The sequence below is a fragment of the Rissa tridactyla genome, chromosome 7 (assembly GCF_028500815.1).
Source record: "Rissa tridactyla isolate bRisTri1 chromosome 7, bRisTri1.patW.cur.20221130, whole genome shotgun sequence".
Lineage (NCBI taxonomy): Eukaryota > Metazoa > Chordata > Aves > Charadriiformes > Laridae > Rissa > Rissa tridactyla.
Genome location: NC_071472.1, coordinates 36,048,837 through 36,066,917, shown reverse-complemented (window position 1 = coordinate 36,066,917; position 18,081 = coordinate 36,048,837).

Genomic DNA, 18,081 nt, shown 5'->3' with positions numbered 1-18,081 from the left:
GCGTACTGCCTCAGGAAGTCCTTAAATTGGAGATGTACCAGGGAAAGGATCATCCTCTACTTCACACCCTTTATAATGCTCTTTCCTTAAGTATCCTCCAGTGGGTACTGTGAGAAATAAGACACAAGCTGGCTGGACATTTCATCCGACCTAGTGCAACAACAGTGCTTTTAATCACACTTTTTAGAACATAGGTTTTGGGCTATATACTAAGACTTTTAAAGTGTTCAAGCTAGCAAATCTATAGAGCCATTTCAGACATCATCTATGACTTCATATATTATAACGAAGGCCTACAATGAAGAACTAACATAAAAATACTTGCTTTCTACCCTGAGGCTGATATTTTAAATGTGGACACCAGTATTTTAAAGTTGCAATAAAAAATAATTGTAATTTTGTCATCAAGACAGCTTGAAGTCTATCATTATGAAGGCTGATATGTTGTTTTGAATTTGGCTCCCCTTCTCTTAGTGACATTGTTGGACTTTTACTGAGTAAATGACCTACCAAGTATTTTCCTGTGTGGGCTTCTGTTTTCCTCAGCACCAGAAGGAAGAGGAGACTGAGAAGAACTAAAGAAACTAAACAAAGCACTCCCTTACATCTGCCATGGGAGACAAAGGGATAGCGCTTCAGAACAGAGCTGGTGTTAAGATCAGTGCAGGTATCCCCCGCATTCAGTATCCGCTCCTAAAATGCTTCTGCTACAACAACGTGATTCCCATCTTTCTTCCCAGTAATTCACACAGAGAGTGTGCCTCAATTCACATGGGAGGGATTACAGCAAAATTGCAGTGCTTGTGAGGTACGCTGGGTTGGCAGCCTCGGACGCCAACGCAGTAGACTATTCAGCAGAGACTCTCAGAACAGGTATAAAACAATACAAGCAGATGTCATTTTCTCAACTGGAAAGAGCTCTACTCTGGAAAAGCTTTCCCTCTGCCTTGGATCAGGCTCCCCAGGGATAGCACAGCTTTTCTGCCAACTGAAGCACAAACCGATGCTGTCTAGCCCAGCGTGCTGTTTGTGATAACTAGACTTGGAGCATCTACTCATTGCGCAGTGACAACTATGTTCAGCAGTAGCAACCTTCAGCCATTCAGATGTCTGTTCTAAAGATACAGAACATTATATTGTTACAGAACAACATTATAACATTTCATTTGTCTGGAAAGTGTCACAGTTCTTCAGTCTTGAATGGAAACTGTTTTCACAGCAAAAGCTCTTTCTGTATCAAAGCGGAAAGCTTATATGAAACCCTTCCAGTTCAGGTTTGCAATAGTTTCCTGCATTGCTTTAATAACTACATGTTGTTGCATTGCTTCCTAATATTTATTAACTAATAAGCTAGGCCAGCTTAATAAAGACTATGAAAAAAAACTCCCTTCGCTTCAAACACTACAGACATTCATAAAAACTGTGTGAAGGTGAAAGGGAGAGGAGAAATCTTTTCACCGCGAAGACAGTTAAGCAGAGAAACGGGGACCCAGACAGGCTGTGCAGTCTCCAGACTTGAAAGTTTTCAAGGTCTGACTGGTTAACGCCCTGAGCAGCCTTGACTCACAACTAACACTGCTTGGAGGAGGTTGGAGTAAAGGTCCCTTTGAACCCGAGTTATCCCACGATCCTGTAAAAGTAACTGTCTGACATAAACACAAGACAAAATAACTTCAAAGTTAGTACTGGATTATCAAAGTATTTGATAACAAATACATTTCAGTTGGAAAAAGTCTCCCTCTGCTTTTCAAGTACAGCAGGCCAAAGACCTGACTGATAAGGGCAACAATGATGATAAAAGCTAGTGTTTTACCATGGTATTACCATGACTTAGATGTTCACAGTACAATTAAAAGTCTTTATAATGCACATATTAATGAACTACACAACAGCCTAAATAGTTCTTTTCTAAATTTCAAGACTTGCAGTAGTACTACCAGACACAGCCGACATCAGCAAACCAGACTTGAGTTACTTGAGTCCTGAAGGGATCAGGTTTGCTGCAATTCAATAACAAAGCACGTATAGCTAGAAAAACTTGTGAAAGCGCAGAGAGCACAAAGATTATTTTGGCAGTAAGATGAAAAAGTGAGTAGGTAAACTGCTGACAGTTCGGTGACCTGGTAAACTGGCAACAATCCAAGACTACGTGTTTAATAACAGCCATATGAAAAAACCCACTGGCTCTAACTATGAAATAAGTTTAAAGATCAGTTAAGTTGTTCGAGAGGAGCTCTTAGCTAGCGTTAAGTTAGCAGAGGTAATGTCATTCCGAGTTGCACACCAAGGGAAATATATTTCTAAATATTGCATTCCGGTTCAGGAAGCCATATTTTAGGAATATGAAAATAACAGTAAGTCATAAAAGTCAGTGGCAAAAAAAAAAAAAAAATGATATGACTGATATTTTAATTACATCGCCCAGTATATTTAGTTAATCCAATGCAAATTTTAGCAGTGAAATCTTAGAGTTTTTATTTTTGCTGTTCCCCAAAGCCACAAATAAGGAGCTCTCAAAGCACATCACAGAGTAAGGGCCTTCCAGTCATGTAGACAAAGAAGTAACAGCAGCCAGTGATTGGCTAAACAGCAGCTTCAGTTCCTGGGAACTGCATTACAACAAAAATCTCCAAGCCCCTGGAACACTCCAAAACTGAACAAAAAACCCACAGCCAGCTGGCTGTCCTTTTACATTGATGCTCATTCAAAAATAATTTTCTAAGAGGCAACTGGTGCCATTCTGAATGCAGATAACAAAGGTGTGTATGTTTAGGACTCGCTACAGTGGTACACCCAGTACTGCAAGAACCAGCAACTCTTATATTTAAAGTGATGCATATATTACTAGTCTTAAACTGGCTGTCAAGCTCTACTCGACCTTTCTCCTGTTAGCTTCTATTGTAATCTATTTGTGATTCTAAACATCTGAAAAACCTCAGAAGCTATAACCTCACTTTAACATTGTCACTCTTACTTCAATGGGGCTGTGAACATACAGCACATAGGATATAAGTGTTAAGGGCAAGCATCTAATTGCCTTTGCCAAAGGCAGAAAAATTTGGATCGCCTTGAATACTTGGCATTGTGAGCGCGCACAAACCTGAAAGAGAATAATTAAGATGAACGTTGGCCTGTTAGGTCTTTTTTAAATGGTGCTAGTCATGAAGGGAGAAAAAAGAACCTTAGAAGAAAAAAAGTGATTAGAAGCATTAAATCTGGTCATTTGGCTTAAATCCCATCCTGAGTCAGGCTAGTAGAAAATACAGACACTTGATCTCTTTTCCCTCCTCTGTCCTTTCCTTTCCCAGTGAATTAAGTGTTATGATACCCTATGTCACCCTTCCTGTTGTGCCATTTTTATGCAGACCTGCTTTTTCTACTCTGGTTATATCATTATCCTCATTTTAGATCATAATATCATACCTACCAAAAAAAATTCTGTTTACCAAGGAATGTAACGCTTTGTGTAAGCATTTTGAGTAGATGACATTACATCTACCTTCTTCACTCCATTATAGCTTAACATAGCTAAGAAACATGCTTCCAATTTTCAATTAATTAGAGCAACCAGGTGTAAAACAGTTTTAGAAAGTGACTGATCTGCAAACTATTTCCTCTGTTAACAGAAGCAACTTGGTGGGTTTTTTGTTTCCTTGGGTTTTTTTTTGTTTTGGGGTTTCTGTTGTCATTTTAAGATGGACCTCTTCTTTGTCAGTATTCTTATAAACTTTTCAAAACAAAATCATAGAATCATAGGGTTGGAAGGGACCTCTGGAGATCATCTCGTCCAACCACTCTGCCAGAGCAGGGTCACCTAGAGCAGGTTGCACAGGAAAACGTCCAGGTGGGTTTGGAATGTCTCCAGAGTTGGAGACTCCACCACCTCTCTGGGCAGCCTGTGCCAGTGCTCTGCCACCCTCAGGGTAAAGAAGTTCCTCCACATGTTTAGGTGGAACTTCCTATGCTCAAGTTTGTGCCCATTACCTCTTGTCCTGTCCACGGGCACCACTGAAAAGAGCCTGGCCCCATCCTCCTGACACCCACCCTTTAAGTATTTATAAGTGTTGATAAGGTCCCCCCTCAGCCGTCTTTTTTCCAGACTGAAGAGACCCAAATCCCTCAGCCTTTCTTCATAGGAGAAGTGCTCCAGTCCCCTAATCATCTTGGTAGCCCTTTGCTGCACCCTCTCCAGCAGTTCCCTGTCCCTCTTGAACCGGGGAGCCCAGCACTGGACACAGTACTCCAGGTGCGGCCTCACCAAGGCAGAGTAGAGGGGGAGGATGACCTCCCTCGACCTGCTGGCCACACTCTTCTTGATGCACCCCAGGATGCCATTGGCCTTTTTGGCCACAGGGGCACATTGCTGGCTCATGGTCATCCTGTTGTCCACCAGGACTCCCAGGTCTCTTTCCACCGAGCTGCTCTCCAGCAGGTCAGCCCCCAACCTGTCCTGGTGCATGGGGTTATTCCTCCCCAGGTGCAGCACCCTACACTTGCCCTTGTTGAATTTCATAAGGTTCCTCTTTGCCCAGATCTCCAACCTGTCCAGATCTCTCTGCATGGCGGCACAGCCTTCCGGTGTGTCAGCCACCCCCCCAGCTTTGTGTCATCGGTAAACTTGCTGAGGGTGCACTCTATCCCCTCATCCAGGTCATTGATGAATATATTGAAGAGGACCGGACCCAGTACTGACCCCTGGGGAACACCACTCGTCACTGACCTCCAACTAGACTCTGTGCCACTAATCACGACTCTCTGAGCTCTGTCTTTCAACCAGTTATCTACCCACCTTACTGTCCATTCATCTAACCCACTCTTCCTAAGCTTCCCTATGAGGATGCTGTGGGAAACTGTGTCGAACACCTTGCTTAAGTCAAGGTAGACCTCATCTACCGACCTCCCCTCATCTATCCATCCAGTCATGCCATCATAGAAGGCTATCAGATTAGTCAGGCATGACTTCCCCTTGGTGAATCCATGCTGAGTACTTCTGATAGCTTTCTTTTCCTCCACATGCCTTGAGATGACACCCAGAACGAGTTGTTCCATCATTTTTCCAGGGATGCAGGTGAGGATGACCAGTCTGTAGTTCCCTGGCTCCTCCTCCTTGCCTTTTTTGAAGACTGGAGTGACACTGGCTTTCCTCCAGTCCTCAGGCACCTCGCCTGTTCTCCAGGACCTTTCAAAGATGATGGACAGCGGCCCAGCAATGACTTCCGCCAGCTCCCTCAGCACTCTCAGGTGCATCCCACTGGGACCCATGGACTTGTGAATATCTAATTGATCTAATTGATCCCTTACTCGATCCTCCTCAACCCAAGGGAAGTCTTTTTTCCCCGTTAATTCCCCTAATGCCTGTGACTCCTGAGGGCTGGGCTAAGCAGTAAAGACCGAAGCAAAGAAGGCATTCAGTAACTCTGCCTTCTCCGCATCCTCTGTCACCATGGCTCCTGTCTCATTCAACAGTGGGCCCACAACTTCTCTGGTCTTCCTTTTGCTTCCAATATACTTGTAGAAGCCCTTCCTGTTGAGCTTGACATCCCTAGCCAGGTTTAATTCCAAGGCAGCCTTGGCTTTCCTTGTTTCATCCCATCTTTCTTTTCTGTTAAAAGTAAGAAAAATACTAGTAATAGATACTGTATAAGTTATGTATCAGGGAGAGCGCTTACTACAACACAATTTGTCTTCCAGTTTAGCCAAGATTACAGTTGAAAAGATATATTCATCCAATAAATTCAGCTTATTTTAAATATTCCAAAAGAACTTCTTCCAGGTCATTGCTAACAATCATCCCTTCCTTTTCAGTGGCACTATGGACAACAAAATTAAGCATATACCTAACGACGTTGCTAAATGGCTACCTGAAAACTACACAGAACCCTGGTAGGGGGTGAGAAATAGCATGATATTTTAGTATCATAGGAGAGGGAGAGCATCTCCTCGCTAACAGCTGGGTCAAAACAACCCATCCAAAAGGACACTGCTTGACTGCAAAAAGCGTAATGGGTTGTCCTATACTGTATATTTCTCTCACTTATATAGCAACTGAAAGCTCAATACTTACATCATGACCCAAATAAGAAAACATTGCAGGAAAAAGCCCATCCTAGCCACCATTTGACAGCTATTTACATGGAGTAAAATTTTACTGGTATTTGAGAGAGGTGGTACCAGTCTGTCTCGTGGGAAGTGGCATGAGCTGGCCTTGCCTGTCGTGGCATGCCAGGGGAGGACAATTCATTTTGCCATCTCCTGGATATAATGCAGGCTGAGCAGTTCAGCAGGTGTTTTTGTTCGCATTAAAGGCTTGCAAATGGTGCTGCTAATTGAATTACAAATTAACTCATTATCATATATAGTAAGTAATTTCTTTAAATTAAGTGGAGATTAATTAGAATAGCGGGGCAGAATAACTGAAGCAAAATGGTCCCACCCCCCCAATCAACATCTAAACCTGTCAAATTATTCTAATCTGACACAAATTGATTTGGGATTATCAAGTGCATCTGTCAAACGAGCACCAAAGATCTTCAAAACCTCAGTGACTCTCCTAATATTAAAACTTAGATATTTGATATCTACAACACTTGAGAAGATCCTTGAAAACAGGGAGTTATTTAGCAATTTTTCGAAAGAATGGATTCAATCATGCATTTAAATGCTTATGAAGGGCATGTTTGTTTGTTGTTTTAGCAGATTAAAAATCCCAATAGAAAATGGCCTCTATTATCCTTTGAAACTTTATTATTTATTAAATTGTTATGAATATCAGAGTAGTACTCCCTGATAGCTAATAATTACACTGTAGTTTCCGCAGGTTATAGAAATATATTCACGGTCACCAGTGACACTGGAGCAATCCAGGTTATCCTTCATATCATGACACTGTGTCTATCTTTAGAACAGAACAAGACAATAAAAATGCTAAAAACCCCCCAAACCAACAGGGTTTGTGAACAAAGATTCAAATACAGCAATGTTTAAAATCTGTTCCTAAAGGAGGACAAAATGACCAAGAATTATAAATCATTATTAGCAACTGTAACATTAATGACAAAGACAATTTAGAAATAATCCATCAAATGATCAAGAATTTTCTTTCTCCTCCTGTATGTATAAGCAGTGCCACATGAAATCACCCAAAGCCTTACAAATAGCATTTTCACTGCTGAAAAATAACGCATTAAAGTCTTTTCATGTGAGTCCCAATAAAGTACATCATGATAAACTGTATTTTAATTGGAGACTATGAGAAGGAAATTAATTTCACCAACAACTTTCTGTGATAAGGAGAGACATAGGTATTTGATGCCAGCTTGGTCTTGTAAGCAACTCTAACATTTACCAAAGAAAACTGGGATTCAGAATGCCATTTTTTTAATCCTAGAAAGGGGCTAGGTAGGGTGGGCCTGAGAAACATGTGAAAAGCATGTAAAACATTAATTAACACCTCAAAATACCACATCTCCAGCAATGAACAATAGCCCAAAGGACTGGGAGGGACAAGAGGGCTGTAACGTGCAATCACCCTTCCCAGCAGGAAGGGCTCCATTTTCTGTTCAGTGACCAATACACAGCTGACAACAGAAACTATGATGGACACTGTCAAACAATTACTGGAAAAATTCCATTCGGAGACATCATGGATAGATACATTTGTATGTGGATGCCTGAGATGGAAAGGTGACAGATCCAGATTTTGTCTACGAAAGTAGATCACGACAGAAGAAAAAGTAGTGGAAAAAAGAATATCTATTTTTAACTGCCTACTTGAAAAAAAAATCAGTTCATCTTCCAAAGTTTGTCTTTTCTTTCAGTTGTCATATGTGGATGTAACATTCATGTCTTAGTGGGGTTTAAAAAAACCTAGAAAGCACACCTATGCCAAGAGCTGAATGAACGCCAGTGAAAGGCTAAATACAGCACTGCCTCTTTTTTAAACGTAAAAAGGAGAACAGTTAAAACAAACCCATGCTGGAAGATTGCCATTTTACAATAAGAAACAGAAGGAACACAAGTCAAATTCTTTAGGGGAAAATCCACACACCCCCACCCCTGCCACAACCCACAAAAACCAGCCAGACCACCATAAGTGCCTTTGAAGAAATAGAGAGGACTTACCCAGAAGTGAGACAATGAGGTCAGATACACTGTGTCAGAAGTACTGAACACAGAAGTAAAAAACACGACCAAAAAAAACCCCCAACCACAAAAGGCATAGTTCTAGTAGTTTCAGGCAGTTTGGGTCATTTTCTGCAAGCTACATCAACTCTGCTAAGCAAAGACAGCAGGCTTTAGACGTTGGTGTTTGTTTGTTTTAGTAGTGATCAACATCATAGTTCTATTGAACTACAGGGTTTGTTCTCCTAAGTTCAGGTTCTCGACAGACATGAAGTTCTAGACATTGTGCGTCCTGCAAGGACTTTCGCACACCCCTCTCTTTATAAACCCAGAACTCCCCATAGGAAGAGCTGAGCACCCAAGAAGGCTATTTCGAGAAACTACAGGGGAAGGAAAACAGCTTAGGACTTTGATATCCTCCAGTGTCTCGTGCCAGGTTATACAACCTCCATGGAATAACTTTAATTCAAGACATACCCAGAAGCTGAAAACCATTTAAACCACATCTGAGATTAAACAATCATCACAGAAGAGCAAATTTGACTGAAAAACTGTTGTGATAAATGAAGAAAAGCTTGTTTCTTTCCTTTTTCTCTTAATGCAAATTAAAACACTATGACAACCTGACAACTTCCATGTCTGTGCGGACAAGGCCACACCCTGCCAAGTCCTCTATGGCCTCTTTATCATTATGGAGACATTTGAGGAAGACATTTGCCATTACTCTGACAAACCTGCTTGTTCCCATCCACATCTAGAATGTATGTGTGTTACAATGAACTAAGGGGAAAGCAGATATACCCAAAGCAAAGTAGAACGGCTGGAGCCCTCACTTCTGGAAAGGAAAGAATGAAGAAAGAAGTTAGAAGAGAGTTAAAAATGCTAGCTGCAAAGTAATTAAAATTATCTATAAAACTATCAGTGGTACCATATTAGAAAGCAGACTAGTAAAAAGCAGCCACTAAAAAAGGTACCATAAATTAACCAAACGACACACTAAAAAGCTTAAACTTAAAATCTGCTAATCCCTTTAGACTCAGCCTCTAACAATTTTGCAAGAGGAACTGCAGCTCTTTTTGACAGAAACAGTAAATCACCCCCTCAAGCAGCATATCTTCCTGCAAATAGGTATGTAAGAAACTAAATCTGTCCCAGTTGGTTCAGAACAGTGTTTTAGAGCAGCTTATGATTACATTTTAGAAGAACTTTCTCCTCATTTAAAAATTCCATCAGTTTTAAAGTTAAATCCAGAGATAAATTGGGCACTTAGAGATATTAGAGGCTTTTTCAATAGATGTTCTGGACATTGTACTACCTTTCATGTTATTCTAGAGGCTAGTTAAGCTCATTGTTTGAAGGCCAAAAGCTTTTGGAAATTGATGTCTAGGGCTAAGCTTAAATCTTTAAACACTTTTCAAAAGGAAGATTCATTCTGAGAGCCAAACAGTCTTAGCAGTCAGCCTTTTCAACAGAACCTATTTGCAAAGATGGATCTAAAATAAATTACTTTATCTGGCTGTATCAATGAAAGCCATTTTCAGAAAAAAAAATATCTTAATACGTCAGTCTGTTGTATTCACAGAAAGCAGCAGTTTCTAATTTGTCCTTCGTACAGCTGCAAGTGAAGCAAAGATCTTAAATTCTTTATCTTGGGGAAGGGAGTGAGGAGTAAAGAAGGGAAATGTAGACATAAAATACTGAACTCATTTATTTGGACAGTGGATGAGGCAACAGTGATACATTTATTGATTTGCTGCTCTAATAATTAACATACTGCTTTCAGCCTTAGAGTTTGCATCAAAAGATTGAGCTGTTTAAGACAGTCTTTGGAAAGTCACTTCTCAGAGATACCACCTTAAAACAGAGCAAAAGCACTATAATTTCTGGTTTTAATTGGTAACAAACAAGCCAGTTCTTTGAAGACTGATCCACGTGCTCCGACATGCAGAGTTCTGCACAACAGTGTAAAAACCAAAACCGAAACAATATGTTGCATACTTGCTTCGAAGTAGCATGTATGTTGGAACAGGACACTAACATGGAAAACAATCTCCATTATAAACATGGAGACATTGGAAACGTGTCCTTCATCAGGCATCTTACTTCCCCTTCTACGATGCACCCCTGCATGACTAGCAAGTCAACAAACAATTCCTTAGCAAGTGTAAGAGAAGAAATAAAAAACAGGCTCCCAGAAATTAAGAATCCATTTCCATTAAATTCTACCATGCTTAACAAAACAGCATCTCATTCATTTTCTGCGAGACCTGCTCACTCATAGCCACAACAAACGATTGCAGCTCAAAGAGTAGGAAGGGAAAGATGATGTTCTTTACATCCTATGGTCTTGCCATGTCTCCTGGCATCAAGGAGGTTGTGCTTATTAATAGTAGCTTATGGAGAACTGTTCCTCCGTTTTGTGTCTCCTGGGTTTTTTTGCCAGCATTTCTGACAACTGAGAGCGGGATATAGACAGATACTTATATACTTCAGTGAATAACTAACTATTACTGCTGTTTGGATACAAAACTGAGTAGCAAAACCATTCACCCCAGGCTACATGACAGTTTACTTCAGAAGACGCTACAGAAAATACTTCAGAGCCATGTGTTAAGGTGCACGCATTTTAAATTCCAGGTAAGCATCTTCCACAGAAGTGTGAAACTGCTATTCGTACCCAATACAGTTCAAATGAACTGTGTAAGCTTTTTTCCCTGATGCATTTTTAATCATATCCTCAGTATATTAATGTCAAAATGAAAATCTTTCCTTATGTGCTGAGAAGCCCATTTGTAATTAATTACTTCTCAGTGTTTTTATGCTGGTCTTTCTACTTACAATTTTACAGCTCCAAAGAATAAAATACATCCTCTTTAATTAAAAAAAAAAAATATACAAAGCCTTATTACTGAAAGTAGCAATAGATTAATGTTGTGACAAAACGGACTATAATGGTGTTTAATAAAGTTGCAAGCTCAGGTAGAGCAAACGTGACAATATTATAAGGAGGAAATGAAGCAAAAAGCATGTGGCAGGATAAAAAAAAGCACAGGGATGAAACAAAATAGTTATTGCCACACGTTGGGATTCTACAGTAACCTCAAATACTGCAACTACATGGGAACCTGTCATCAAAATGATTAGTACTTTTGTCTTTCATTTAAGTATAGCTATACTGTAATTAGAAAAAAATCTTTCAAGTTTTGTCTAGAAAGAATTCAAGTAATGCCCTTGTGCCTCCTCCTGCTGGATTCAGTAGTAGTTTCACAGAAGTGAAGGGGGGAGGGAAATGCAAGTACTTTAATAACCATTAAGATTTCTTAAAAAGGCAAATAGTGAAACCAGTGGAATTTGTCTGTCCTTTTCCCACAAGACTTTACTTTGCAGATAGCAGCTGTCAAAGTGGCACCAAAAATCTCCAGACACTTAGCATTAATAGAGGCTGCTCCAGCTTCTGAATACAGTGGTTAAGGAAGAGATGTCTGCTGGTGCAAGCGGCAGCTCTGGAGCTATGTGCCTTAAGATCTCAGTGGCTGCAGAAGAGTGGTGTCCTGGTGCTAGATCAGAAGGAAGCTCTGCTCAGTCTACCAAAACATTAGTAAACATGGGTTCAAGTTTGTACCCTGGGATAGACTTACTTGGGATCAACTTTAATTCACAAAGTAGGCAACTGTGTCCAAAAGGCCACTCGCCAAAACCTTTGCAGGTGCTTAGATGACCAAATGTCTTCCAGGGATCAAATCTTCTTCCACAGGCACCTCAGACTTGTTCGCCTCAATGACACGCATCTCACACTGGAACTCACCAGAATTTTTAGGTAAGGGATTTCTTTCCCCTGATCCACTGCAGGAACTTGGATGCTCACCGTGCCTACCTACACAATGCTTACCAAACAGAAGCTGTATACAGAACAGCCCTGGTCTGTGAAGCAGCTCTACGGTCTGCAATGCAGAGAACTTCCTTTTGTTTGAGAATGAGAGAAGGACTCCATGCTACAGCCTCCCAGAAGCGGGAAAAGATTTTGTCCTAAACTTTACCTATAGAAGCCGTTAAGAACACAACCAGCTATCTCATTCAAAAGGATTTTTTTTTTTTTTACTGTCTAGAGGCACAGTTGCTTTTCAGGATATGACGATGTGAAGATGTCAACTACTTGTTTGTCTGTCTGTCTAGCAGACCTGTTCCTCAAGCATAAATGTACTCGTGACCATGACAAAAGGAAAAGTGATTTTCCTCTTTCATAAGTCCTGTTAGTTTTACAGAGCCAACATGACAGCAGGCAAGCCAGATTCGAGTTCCCTCTTATAACAAGGGGAACTGGTTGCTAAGCTGTATTTTGTCACACCTGCACAACCCCAATGAAAAGGCAGGTGTAAACAGAAGCTGTAATTTGCCCTGCTGTTGCTGATGCATGGGAAGGCAAAAAACCCAGCTTGAGCCAGAGCCCCAGTTGAATGCACAAGGTAGAAAAACAAAAACATCTTTTTACGACCAAACCGTGTGTATTTGATCTGAAAATCACTAAGGCACAATAAATATGGAACCCCACAAAGAAATTTTTTTATAGTCAATTTCCAGTGAAGAGCTGCAATTTCAATTCAATAAAAAAGTTAATTAAGAAAGTGAGTTGTTTTTTTAACTCAAAATAAGTATTTTGCTGCTGAAAAATACAGTATGTACAGTAAATATGGTCTGGCAGGTATGGGTTATTGCAGGGCTCTATTGGTACAGATAACAGAGTTTTGTTCCAGTACAACTTAAAACAAATTCAGACACTCTATGCAGGGAAATAAAATATGAAAAAAAAAAAAGAGGCAGCACATGAAACACCATAAGATCATAAAAAAGCAGAACACAGATGTGCAGAAATGGCACAAAACCCACAGGAAAAAGAAAGGTCAGATATTTCCTATTAAAATGGATAGCTAAAGTGTATTCTTTCCCTGATCTCACATCACAGCAACTTTCAGTAGAAGCAGAGTACCACACAGTTTCCTCCATCAGTAATTCAGGAAAAGAAAAAAAAAAAAGTCTGTAAAGAGCAGAATGTTTCCTTTTTTGGTCACACAGATTAAGAGGGAGATTTTGAAACCATATTCAAACATTCCTGTATCGATAGCTTCCAATTTTCTCTTTAACTCAACGAAAAAAGAAATAATGTCAGTGCCCTGAAACAGGAGGCAGTAAATAAGGATATCAGAGAGGCAACAAAGAAAAATACTGAAGAAGGTTCAGAGAAAAACATATGTGTATGGTGTGACATAGACACAACCTATATGGAAGGAAAGCTACAGATTAAAAGAGTCTTTCAGTCACAAGCAGAAAAACATAAAAGAAGGAAGAAATCAAAGAAAAAGGTCTACTTGTATCATTAAGCAAGGAGAAATACAGAGTAAACCTCTAAAAATTAAAAAAATCCTAACCTTTACAGTGTCTCATAGTTATAAAAAAGAAAGTGTAAGTTTTGTCAAAGCAAACAGAAAAAAGCTCGTGCACTACGTCAGACTTGGTGCCTAAAGAAACATTAGGTTCATATTCTAAACAGGAGACCTCAATACTTTCACTGTGAGCAGCCTACGCTTTCTCGCTAGTCCCGGTGCAGCAGGAAAAAGAATTGTTTTGCAGGTATTCAGCTTCAGTTTTTCCCATACCAAGCCAAGAAGTGAAAAGTGGGCCATGGCCCATCACTGAAGTTCGCAGGAGCGGATAACTTCCTGGGGGCTGACTGAGAAACGCCCCACCCCTGGGCAATCAGCGCTTGTGCTCTGCAGTGCAAGTAACAGGATTCTTGAAAATACGGTATGACATGTTTATGATGGCCTCTTTATACATACCTGATTGCCAGGCTGTAAAAAAACCCTGACCGATATCTGTAGCCTACGCAACAGCTAAAGATTAAGTGTCCCTTGGGTATGGTAACAGTACGTGGATTCACCAGCGTGGAGTGCAGGGCATAAGTCTATTGGGAGCAATATTCTGTTCCCAAAAGTAAATTTCATTTTTTTGTGACCACAAACCACCACAGGAAACAAGACGAGCCAACAGCCTGCAATCATAAACTAAGTGTATGGAAAGACATTTATTTTTATAGCACACAGAAAATGTGACACCCTCACCTGCAGCTCAAGGAGCCCCATTGACTAACACACCCGAGACAGACACCATACAAATGACTAAACACTAACCTCCTACCAGAAGCCACATGCCATGCTCAGAAGCACACATCAGAGAGGACCTTCAAGAGCAGATCTAAGCACACCACTCTGACAAGGCTCAGAGTAATTCCCTTTCCTTCAGAGCTCATTCTTTACACCAGAAGCAAGATCTTCACCAAAAACCTAACATACAGGCAGCACACAGACACTCACTTGCCCCTCTTCCCCTTGTCTAAATGTGTAATACTGCAAACAAACAGGGGTAAGCAAGAGTAGCAGGACCTCAGCTAAATCCAAGAGCAGACACACACTCCCCACTAAACTGGAAATATTAATATGACCTGTTTTGACCATATCATTTCATAACGCACAAAGTCTCTTGTTTGTTTGCAGGTGGAGAAGAAGGTGCTCTTGTTTGCTCTTATTCATTGTTTTCTTTTGCTTTCACAGAGGAGAAACCAAGCCTGCCAGCTACTCCCTGAGAGCTGCTTGCTATTAGGGCCCAGTGAGCCTACCTGTGGCTAATTTATAGCCTTGACCATGGCACAAAGCCAATGAGGCAGGTGGAGGCAGCATGGGTAACTCAGCTCTGAAAGGAAACTTTGCGGACAACTTTGTGCTCATTTCAGGGTGGAAGGGGAAAGCAATTCTTTCTTCATTTAGCTCTTTTCTTTTTTTTGCCTCACTTTTTTGCTTTGCTTTTGTTCCTTTTTTTAAGGTTCCACCCTTCCAGCTTTCTTCATCTCTTAGTCTGCCTTTCTTTTTACACCAAGTGTTTACATAGCTTCAGTTTCCTGAAAAGGAATAAGCTTAAATGAAAACCTAAAGGCATATTTTAGACCAGAGTGAAAAATGCATGGTTTATTCTGACAAATTAAAACCCATATCCAAGAGCTGTTGGTGCTTTACCAGGGAGTGTTTTTTGCAGTTGTCTTTCACAAAACCGAAATGAGTTTTCACATTCACTGAAATGAGTATTTACTTACGAGCTAATGGGAAAATCTTCTCGTCAGTGTGCTCCTGTGTCACGAATCATGGCAGCTCCTGCTGCACCAGAGCAGTAGTCCGTCTCAGCCCACATTGCTAGCCTTGCTCGGCGACAAGCATTATTAATTGCTTTGGGGAACAAGCCTGGGAATAAGCACTTATGAAATGGCCTTTCCCTATTCAGAGGCTGCAGTCCTTACCTATTAGAAGTGCACGTTCCATGGTGTTGGTTTCTCACAAAAGTATTTTAGGATGTTTGTGGAAGCCTCTGAATGCCAGGGCTTCTTCAGATATGTGTTTATTGGAGTTTTCACATATGTTTAGGTCCTAAAAGAAACATCCCTGCAAACAATATATGTCTTATGCAAACGTTCACAGAAAGTCATAAGTAACGTAAATTTGGATTTTAAAATTCTTGTGTTTTACTATTTCTGCATGCCGTCGTTTTGTAAATGCAGCCTGTTTGACTCCCCTGCAGAGAGGCAGCCCACAGGTGATGACGCATCACCAAAGTCTTCTCTTGAATAATGAAGTAACAGAAAAATCTTAGGCTGATTTTCAAAGAGGCGAGCTCCATCCACAGACTGGGCACACGTGGAGCCTTCCCCCGAGAATCCTCCCCTCTCACACGTTCCTGATCTCAGTGGTGGGTGTAATTAATTCTCATGTCCTCTCACACATCTTCCGTCTCACTACCAAGATTGTGATTATACTGGGTAGTGTCTTATCTAGTCTATTAAAATGCATATTATATGACAAAAAGACCTTCAGCATCCAGAACTGTCAGTCTAGCACATTTCAGCTCCTGCTGACACTAGTGGGAGTCTCCCACGTGTAGGGAGCTGAATATCTGAGCAGGGATCTGTGGTGTGGATACAAGGACAATATTGCCTTTAGTCACCGCTAGCACACAAGTAAGTAGAAAAACATTTTTCTTAAGTCTGTTCTTTGGGATCCTGAAGACGAAGCATCTTTACTCTCTCCTCAAGAAACTCACCATGTACTGCACTGGAGAAAAAAAGTCAGGAATAATTAAAGAAGACATCTGCTGTCCAAACTTCTGACAGAAGCATCTTTGATAAATAATTCATCTTAAAAATCTTGAGAGGTATGAATGAGATGGCAAACGAGGTGCTCCTCTTCAGCATGCAGGCCTTCCTGGGTGACCTCCCATGGCACAAGCAGCTTATAATATCCTGGAGGGGCACAAAGAGAAAATAGTTTTAACAAATTTGTCAATGAAGCTGTCAAGTACAGGTGTATGCTACAATCAGGTACTTGCATACTTCACGGCAGACACTATTATGCAATTCATGAAGTATCAGATAGCTTCCCACAATGAATTCAGGGAAGAAAAGGGCAAATATCAGGCTCAACCCACCAGCCACAACTGAAAAGCAATGTAACACATTAATAGGAGTTCGCACAGTGTGTGTCCTTCGTGCAGGATTGCAGTGACAAATATCCATGCAGTTACAAACTACATGACATTACACTGTTTAGACCTCAGGGAGCATCCTGCCAATTTTCTATCTATCGTTTATTTTTAGATCCGGTCGTGTACACACTTTGAGTGCTCTTAGCAGAAGGTCACATCCAGTGAAGTTTCAGCACCAAACCATTTTCCATCTTTGGTTTTGAATAGTTTGATTTTTAAATACTTTGTTATACTTCTTTTCAGGGGACGTGTCAGAAGGAGGTCAGGGAGATGAGTCTTCCAGCAATGCAATTCTTTTGCTTTCTCCAGCGTTTACTCTTATACACACCAACTGAAACATTTGCAGTAAAAATTTTGCTCTTTTTAACCTTACATCATTCTTCCTAAAGCTCTCCCGATTCCTAGGCTAGGGATGCTTATGACAAACAAATGTCTAAAGAAACATTTTATCCCTTCTCACAGTTAACAAGTAACAATGAACATTCCTCATAATGGAAAATCATACAAGTAAAATTTTAACAGAACCAATCTTTGTAAATCAGGTCTCTTAACTGTAGGGCGGTTCTGGATAAGAAGATACAGATCAAATATAAAATACATATAAATTATATATACATATTTACTACTTTGGACTAGATTAGCCTATATGAAAATTCTTTATAAGAGAGAATTGAAAAGGTGCGTTTCTTTGCTGAGGGTACTCGAGCTGATCTCAAGTATTTCTAAGAGGTATTGTTATGTGATAGGCAATGCATTAATGTGGAAGTAAGAAGTGCCCTGTGCTGAGGAGGGGCTCCCACATGGTTTGAATTTGACAAATTCAAAACAGTAGTAGGATGGTTCATCAGGAAAGGTGAGAGATACGCAGAAAGACATTTCAGTATGGCCCACAGCAAACGACTCCTTGTTCCCGCTCTGAGACGCTGAAAAATAGTCTTCACAGTTTTGTTTTTTCCATTTCTGTGTTATATGGGTCAATTACATTAAACTTTGGACATTTTCCCATCTACTTGCCAACCACCATTTACTTAACATAAATATTGATTTTTTTGTCTCAGTTAATCAGAGATCATCTGACAGACTCTTCCAATGTCTAGCCAACTCTGCCAAAGGAAAGCTCCACACAGATCCTGTTAGATTGCCATTGCTTTACTGAGGGGGGAAAGATTTTTATAACTCATTTTATTTTCCTTCTACTTCTAAGAGAAGAAAAGTCACAAGTTGAATCATACTTACCTGAATCCAGCCTACAGAAGTAGGAACAAGGGTGCCTAAGATTACTCATAACCAGATTTAATTAGGACCCATTTTGGATAACCAAACTGACTTAAAAGAAGAGAGAAATGGGGGAAAAAAAAAATCCCTACTTAATTCTACACA